This window comes from Sciurus vulgaris (genome assembly GCF_902686455.1).
Source record: "Sciurus vulgaris genome assembly, chromosome: 6".
NCBI lineage: Eukaryota > Metazoa > Chordata > Mammalia > Rodentia > Sciuridae > Sciurus > Sciurus vulgaris.
In genome coordinates, this window is record NC_136466.1 from 153,835,570 (window position 1) to 153,844,749 (window position 9,180).

The following is a 9,180-nucleotide window of genomic DNA, read 5'->3' on the forward strand; positions in this document are numbered from 1 at the left end:
TGTCTCCCTTTTTCCATGACCCTCCTCTGCAGCAGGTGCACTGATTGGCTTTTCCTCTAGTGGTCTCATTAATCTCCTTGATCAGGAGGTTCTGTGACCCAGAGTTGCAAACCTCCTTAGAGAAGTCCTCTTGTTCCCTGGGTTCAGGCTGACTTTGAGGGCAAGACCCAAATATGGATTTTCTTGACCTCTGTATTTAATCTCAATCTTTAAGTTTGATCTTAACCATCAAGCACGTCAGTCTCACCAGTCATAAAGTAAGAGCACTGGGCTTTAACTTCAATGTCTATAACTTTACAGTTATTTACCCCTTTTTATCTAATTGGGGTCTACATTATCTGTCCTATAGGTGATGACTTTTCAAGTTAATCTATGGTGTACTTCTGCAAAATATCAGGCAACAGAGTTTACAAGGAAATAAAAAATGGAATCACCAACAGTAAAACATTCAGTTTGTGCAATAGCTATCTTGAATTTTGGCTGAGTTATTCATTATATCCCCTGGTTGAAATCACAGTAATCTTTACAACAAACATCAGACTTTTGAACACAACTTTAAATGAGTTAAAGTCTTGCATAATTTGCAGTCATTCTAACATGCAGCAGGGTTGTGAGGCAGAGCCTATTCTCAGGTAAGGCGGGGCTTCCTCTTTTGCCATGACCAGCATGAGCAAATTCTCAAGTTCAGTGAGGGGCAAAGGAGTATAAACACAGATTTTGAAGATTAAGCTGAGATCAGATGGAGCTCTGTTCTCTGATGGAAATGCAGATCTAAAGAGTTATGTCAGCAATCTTTATATATGTATGTAAGCATTATTCTTTGTTTTCTGGAAAGTTCAGAGACTAGGACATTAACATAACTTTTTTCAGGGCTGCAAAGTGCAATGTTAGGAGCTTTGTGTAGCTCTTAAGGAAGTCCACTGTTCAAAGTTACTGTAAGGTGAGCAGGAACCAGAGAAGGGAGCTGAGGAAACACTGGTTATCTAGCAAAAGAATTCCTTCCTGCCCAAGGGCTGTGTGCCTGAGATCAATGTACTGCCACAGCAGTTAGGCATCTTGTGCCCCTGGACAGGAGCACTCCCAGGCACCAGGCATGCCACAGCCATGAGGTCATCAGAGACCCCAATCTCAGTCACTGTTGTCCCATTTTTGCTACTGTGCATAACACTCTTTCTTAAATGTTATTTAAAGAAGTTTACATATATTGACTCCTGAGTCTATATGAACATTAGTTAACACAATTTAACATTATATCTAAAACATGAATTAAAGAAAGGCTGAGAGAGCTTTTAAGTTTCCTTTTGTGTGACAAAGTGGCAAAATGTTTTCATGTTTAACCTTTAAACAAATCATCCTCTTAATAACATTTAGAAATACATTTTTACAATTTTTACATATACCCTATTGGTGACAGGTCCTATAATAGAACATTAAATGATAGGTTTACCATTACAAACAAGTTTAATTTGGAGAATAGCAGCTTGATAAATTTTCTGCTTTAAAAGCTTGTATACCTGGAAAATATGAACACATTTAATATACAAAGAATAATGTTTTTAAGTACATTACTCCATGGAATAACTTTGTAAATTAATGAGATGTCTCTAACCAACAAGTTTGAGTAATCCCATACATGTCACTCTAATTCACTCATCTTATTGTAAAAAAAAACAAGATATCAGACAAGTGTTAAAAAAAACCAAGATATCAGACAAGTGTACCAACAGTATTTGCCATCTCTTTCCTGTGAAGAGAAGTCCTAGAAAAATTAAAGACATTTTGCTTCTATTAGTTTACCCAATTTAAATTGAACCTTTTTAAATCACATGAATTAAAAATATTTGGATCCATTTTTAAAATTTCCATTTTTATGCATGCTTATATTTAACACTAAAGTAAAGTCCTTATAATATTTATCTCCACTGCAATGTAACAGATGTTCAAAAATAACTCTAGAGTTGGATAAAAAGAACTGATCAAAAATCATTAACCTAGGTATATAGGATCAAAATTATGAGCTCAATAATATAGCATTTAAAAAAAATAAAAGTCCTAGGAGAAAAATGATAATGGCCATTAGTTAAAGCATGAGAAAATGAGAAAGAGAGAAGAGGTGAAAGGGAGAAAAGTATTCTGAGTTGTAGCCCAGGAGAAATTTAAAATGGACACTTTTTTCTTTAGGTTTGAGACTGGTCTCCCACTGTGCCTTCCTCCATTTACATTTCAATGTAAGCCTTGACTGAGATCTGAATCTGAAAGGTGCTAAAATGTTCTAGCAAAAACTTGATGCTTAGGTCCTTTTAACCCTTTTTCCTGGTTAGTAATTAATTTAGGTTTGGACGCAGAAAATTGTCAAACATTTATCTCCCACTACTTGTGGGGAATGGGACTGCTTATATTACATGGGGAAGCAGGGGAAGATGGAGAAGCAGGGTCTGAAGGCGCCTGAGCCTGCAGGAAAAGCCAAGAAGCAAGAAAGAAGAGACTCGAAGATAAGGAATCCCTTTCCATCTGCCCGCTCGCTCAGGGAAGCTGTGTGCCATTACACAAACGGATTTTGATGGCTTTAAGTACGGGGGGTCGGGTGAAGTCTTCCCAGGGTTGAATATGCCAGGTTGGAGGACCCAGATTCCATGGTAGGGATTGATACAGCCGACTCTGTGGCCAGGGCGACCTGAGGCCAGAGTACTGGGCTGGAGATGAGGGGCAGCACATTGATTGTGTCGTCACCCAAGCACCAATGTGTGTGCCGGGCAAAAGCCGAGAAGGTTTTGAGGACCCGATATCAGGGTTTTTGAGTGTGAGTGCACGAGTGCAAGATGAGCTTCAACCTGAGAAAATCTCCACTATAAAATCAGGAATCCAGCAGGCAGATAAGACCAACTAAGGGGGCCTGTTGTAACTATAAAAGTTGTGGCTAGGGGTGCCCCCACTCCTCAGCCGCCTCGAGGGTATAAATCGGCCTAGGGGTACTGGCCTAGAGGACTCACCAATCTGAAGTCCGGTGATGGATGCAGAGCAGAGTGTCCGGGCAGAATGGAAGGTGGGGCTGTGTCTGGGGGGCACTGGGGCTTAGATGGGGTTCCACTTGCTTAAGAGACAGTGGAAGATCTCATCCCAAGTCACGGCACCAATGTAAGGAAATCCCACGAAACCACGCTGGACACAGGAAATCACATAAGGGAGTTTATTAAGCAAACAGAGTGTCTCCCTGCAGGGTAAGAGAGAAAATGAGAGGAAAAAAGAAAGAGAATGAGAAAGGGCGCACGCGCTAGAGAGTGTGAAAGCCAGGAGGATAGAGAAAGTGAGGAGGACAGACAGAAGAATGAGAAAAGATGGAGGGGAAGCTATAGCAAACAGTTGAATTCTGCCGGGCTAACAGGGGACCAATAATGGAGAAGGATACTTGCAAGCTGACTGATGAACCAATAGCTAGCTAGGATGTTCACAGATTGACAAGTGGTTGGGAGGCGGGGAAAATGGCTGCAACAGAAAGGGCGGGGGAGCAGCTTTATACATTACAGTAATGGTTATGTGCATATCTCTTTGAGACACTGATTTCATTTCCTTTGGTTACATGTCCAGAATTAGGATTTATGCATTTTATCAGTTTGTTCTTTAAATTTGGGGGGAAAATCCATATGCTGTTTTATATAATAACCCTAAAAACTTCTATTTCCAACCAATTGTATATAAGGGTCTAATGGTCTTCTTTTCCCAATACTACATTTGTTTGAGATCTGAAATCATAAACAGAAGGGGGAAGTGGGTCAAAATGACCTTATTTAGGTACAAGCTAAAGAATGGTACATTGAATAGGAAAAATAAGAATCAAAAAGAAAACAATTTTACATTATATAAAAATTGCCTTTTTGTGTTGCCAAATGTGTCATGCTAAGCAACTGTTGATAGGTACAAAGGTGGGATGTTCCCACTGTAGAAATATTTCCTACATGACATGGAGTCTCAGGATAAAATGGAGTCTGTTTAGTCATTGCCCATATAGCCAGGTCTATAACATTTCCATGGAGTGAAATACGTCAACCTGTCACACCCAACCATCCTTTTTATTTATTTATTTATTTATTTATTTATTTATTTATTTTGAGAAGGGGTTTCATAAAGTTGCTTAGGGCATGACTCAATTGCTGAGGCTGGATGTGACCTTGCAAACTTCCTGCCTCCCCCCGCCCCCGCTCACCCCCCCCCCCCCCCCCGCTGGGATGACAGGCCTGTGCCACAATGTTCATAAAAAAAAAAAAAAAAAAATCATTTAAATTTTTGATAACAGCCATCTTAATAGGTCTGAGATGATACCTCCTTTGATTTTGTTTGCATTTCTCTCATGATTAGTGATCTTGAGCACCTTTTAACATACCTTTCGGTCATTTATAAGTCTTTGCAAAAATGCTTCTCTAAATCCTGCGATCATTTTTTTTTTCAATCAGGTTATTACATTATTACTTTTTTTTGCCATTGTTTTATATGATTTCCTTATATATTTTGGGTATTAATCCCTTATTAGAAAATTGCTGGCAAATATTTACTCCCGTACTACAGATTGACAGACCATGTTCTTTGATTTCTAGTAGAAAATTGTCCTAGAATGGGAGAGTTCAACATCTTCCTCCTTAACTGAGGTAAACTTGACTTCTCTTGTTCCTCTAAGTCTCTAGTGCCCCTATGAATGTACCAAGAATCAGAAGCAGAGCAATAAGCACAAAATAACTTCTCTGGTTAGTTCCCTCAAGAGTGAGTTATTATAAAGGAGAGAGCCAAGACCCTGAATCTCTCTGGCTGTCCGTCTCACCATATGCTCTCATCTGCTGCTCTCTCACTTGGTGATGGCACCTGCCAAGTGGGCTTCACCAGAGGCTGCATACATGGGCCATTTGATCTTGAATCTTCAGTCTCCCAAATCATGAGTTATATAAAGGTAAATGTCATAAATGACCTACTTTTTATTCACTGGAAGAAATGAAGTATGCTTAAGATACATATGAAAAGGTAACTATGATATCTGCAATGTTTATGTCAGCTACCAAAAAATACAGAAACCAAAACAAGAAATAAATCTGATCTATTTTTCAGTTAATCAAAATTTTGGGCAACTTAAGAGAGCACATGAGGAGAAGTACTCCCATTCTTCCAAGTACAGAAATGGGTCCCTACCCTGAATGCTTTCTATATATTCTAACCTGAAGTTTTGGTATCTGTCATTAATACATGATGAATCTGTCATAAATATACAGACTAAAAGAAAGAAAATCAACATATGTGCATGTACTCATGGTCAAAAAGATTCTTTCCTTTTTTGGAATTTTTCTAGGTCTGGGGAATTGAAAACAAACACAAAAAGTTGTCATCACTACAAAGCAAAATGTGATTAAGTTACTAGCAGTATACAATAATTGAATAAAATTACTGGTTTAGAGCTACCATAAAGGTTTTCTCCAAGAACGACACTAAGTGCTAAGCATTTTTTTTCCTATAGAATCATGAAATTCTATCATCACTTTATCGAGACATAATGATTTTTTTCTGACACTAAAAGGTCTAACAGAAATAGCACTTTATGATCCTAATAACAGTATTCAGGTCCATTGAGAAATGTGAGTAATGTCAATGGACATTATAGGATTAAAAAGGTCAGAGGGAACAAGTTGTTTTAAACTGTGGTTTATACTTCTAATCCCAAGGACCTCATGGAGTAGAACCTACCTTTGAAATAGCTACAATGTCAGGGGATGAAATAAAATTTTAATTTTTAATTTACCTACTTCAGGCAAAAATTGTGTCTTCATATTTTCCCCTCTTTAGTAAGGAATTATAAAAAGTTAAAGTACACCAGAGTCCTTTATTATATTCTGATTTATAGTTATTCTTATATTTTACTTTCTATATAAAATAGAAAATGTATTAGTGATACCACTGGTAATGAAAATCAGTCAGGGCTGAGATCAGTTTCCCCGGATGTAAAGATTGAACACCCAAGAAATACTGAGGCATGCATAAAAAGCAAGTTTTATTTAAAGGATCAAACAGAGCTAGACCTCTCCACAGAGAAGGGGCCCCAGAGCTGGATAGCCAAACAAGTGGGGGTATCCCGCGACATACATTTTAGATTTCATTTGCTCTCATACTCTCCTTCTCCCCTTATCTTGCCTTTCTTCCCTCCCCTTCCTGAGAACCTATGTGACCAGAGGCCAGGACATAAGGTAAAATGTGAGAAGGAAGCCCTCCAGGGGTGCCTCTGTGTGTCCGTGTCTGCCCAACTGGCAGAGGAAGGGTAACCCAGGAGGTATTCCATTAGGGACCTTTTGGAAGGAACAGCTCCCTGTAGGTAGGTAACCTTGATAATGGGTGGCAGAGAAGGGGGAAGGACTCCAGAGGTATTAGTATTTCAGTTCCCCAGAGGCAGGTTCCCTCTCCCCAGACCCAAACCAGCTTCCATCTCCCCAAATCAGCTTCCATCTCCTCAGTCACCCTGATCCTCTATCTACACTAACTGCCCATCCTTGGCTCTTACTTCATTACTACAGCGAATAGTACATTTGCCATTTAAATAGCACACTTTGAATATAAAATCCAAATAAAAAGAGAAGTCTTCAATTAAATTATGTATCGACTTCCATTAAATTCTCATAATAATTTATATAATATTAGAAAATTTGGGCTAATCTTCATTTGCTTTATTTTCCCCCCCAAACCTTAAGTATATGCTCAATATCAACTACAGTAGGGACAAATCCTCAGAAACTCATTCAATTTCTATTACATTTCTTTCTCTGTATTTCCATAATTTAGCCAACACATCTCCCAACCTTTCTGTTCCACTCTAATCTAATGTTAAATACCTTGAAAAACTTCAACTCTTTGGCATATTTTAAGTAGATTCTTGATTATTAACGAATGTGATAATTATAAACAGTATCTAATGTTCAGAAACATTTGAAGAACCTGAAAATCCACTATGAGGTCAACAAACAATTGCTGTTCTTACATGTATATAAAAATACATAATAACTTTTTTACAGCTAAAAGAATAACTTTTAATCACCAATGTAAGAAATTACAACAAACTTTTTGGCTTAAAATAATACAAATGTATTATCTTAGAGCTCTGGCAGTTAGCACTTTTTTATTTTATTTTATTCTTTTTTTTGAATTTTGAGAAAGGATCTCCCTAGTTGCCCAGATAGGCCTTCAAGTTGAGATCCTTCTGCCTCAGCCTCTGGAGTCTCTGGGATCACAGGAGTGTATGCTGCGTCTAGCTGCCAAGCTAGATTCTTTAGAGTCTGGCTGTGTCCTCCTCCCCTTGGACTCTGCCTATGCCTACCTAGGGTGTAGAAGGCTGAGCACAGCAAGGCCCCCAAGTTCTTGTCCCATTTTATTCATGGAGTGGAGGCATCATGTAACAGAGATCAACCAAGAAAGTTCAGAAATCATTGTCCCTTCCCAATGCTCAGAGTTTACTCCTAAGGGGAATGCAGACTACCATGGTGATATCAATCTTGAAGATCAGGGTCATTCCTTGTTTCCCTGGTGTTGAAGGTAACACCAGAGAAACATCAATGCAAGGGTAGAAAGCAAATTTTATTTAAAGAGACAGACTTTTGCAGAGAGAAGCGGGGGCCCAAAGCTGGGTGCCTGCGGGAGAGATTGTGTCTTGCTCCTTTATAGACCCCAGAACCCTACCTTCTCTTTCTTCTCCATGAACCTGCCTAAGGGGAGGGAGGAGCTGCGCAGGGGTAATTGCTAGCAACTCCTTGGGCTGAGAAGTGCCTCCCAGAGGAGATTAGCTGATAACAACCCACTGTCTTTTCTTTGATAACCAGCCCTCCTCTTCTCAAAACCCATCAATCATTACCTACACTGACTGCAAGGTTTTCTGCCCCCTGCCTCAATTTGTTGAAAAATGTGACATTTTCTGTTCCCTCAGGCCAGGTGGAGCTGCAGGCAGATTGCTTTTTGGCAAAGAAAGCATATGGGGGTCAGTACAGTGGGCTTTCTGTTTTAGAATTATTCTCTTAACTTTGTGTTCCCAGTATCCTCATCTAGTCAAGGTTCCCTGTAATTGAAAAAGACTGTGTCAATATAACGAGCTCCACAAATGCATATTTTCTCAACTTCATTAGATGAACATTTATATAATGTAACATTTTAACAATGTATCATTAGTTTTCGTATAGAATATAAGATCTAAGATACATTATCTAATCTCCTACTTTAAAATGATATAGGCAAAGAGTATTTTAAGAATACAAAAAAAGAGGAGAAAAAATAAAAGAGCAGAAATCAATGAAATTGAAATCAGAATTTAGAAAAGTCAGAAAGCTCAAAACTGGTTCATTGAAACAAACTAGAAAATTGACAAACTTTTAGCCAGGCTGCACAAGTTAAAGATGAGATGACATGAATTTCCAATATCATAAATGAAAGAGGTTTATCCTTTCTCATCATGTGACCTTTAAGAATAATAGAGATGTAATATTTCTACCGTCACAAATTGAACAGTTTTGGGAAATTGGCAAATTCTTCGAAAGGTATGTAATACTAAAATGTACACATGAAGGAACAGGTAATGGAAATGGATTTGTCATAGATCACGGAGTTGACTTTGTGTGTACATGCTCTTCTCCAAATGCACCACAGTGTCTACATTATATATGTACAACATTTTGTCTATCAGAATTCACAAAAATTGGTTTTCAGAAACAGATGGTAATGTATTACCATTTAAATAAAAATGTGAGAAATCCATGTATAATATTTTAATTCAGAAATTGACAAATTTAAATATCCAATAAATATTCATCAAAATAAAGTATAAACATCTATTTCTAGGTACAAAAATAATTTGCTATTTTTAATAATTTCTCTTAAAAGAATAGCAAGCCAGATAATATCTAGTAGTAGAAATTGCTTTGCAAAGTTCATGCTCTTACAAATTTATGGAAATTTAAATAACGCAGATATTCTGGAAGCCATATGTTCCACATTTAGCAAAATCCTTGTATTTTCATATGGCATTTGACACCAAAATTCTAATGACGAAAATTCACATTAAGAAAATAATTTTAAAGAGAGAAAGTGTTTATATAAATATAAATGTGTTCATTATATATGTTATGGTGACATTGAAATAAATCACCAGGTAGATCTTAAAGCAGGAGACAG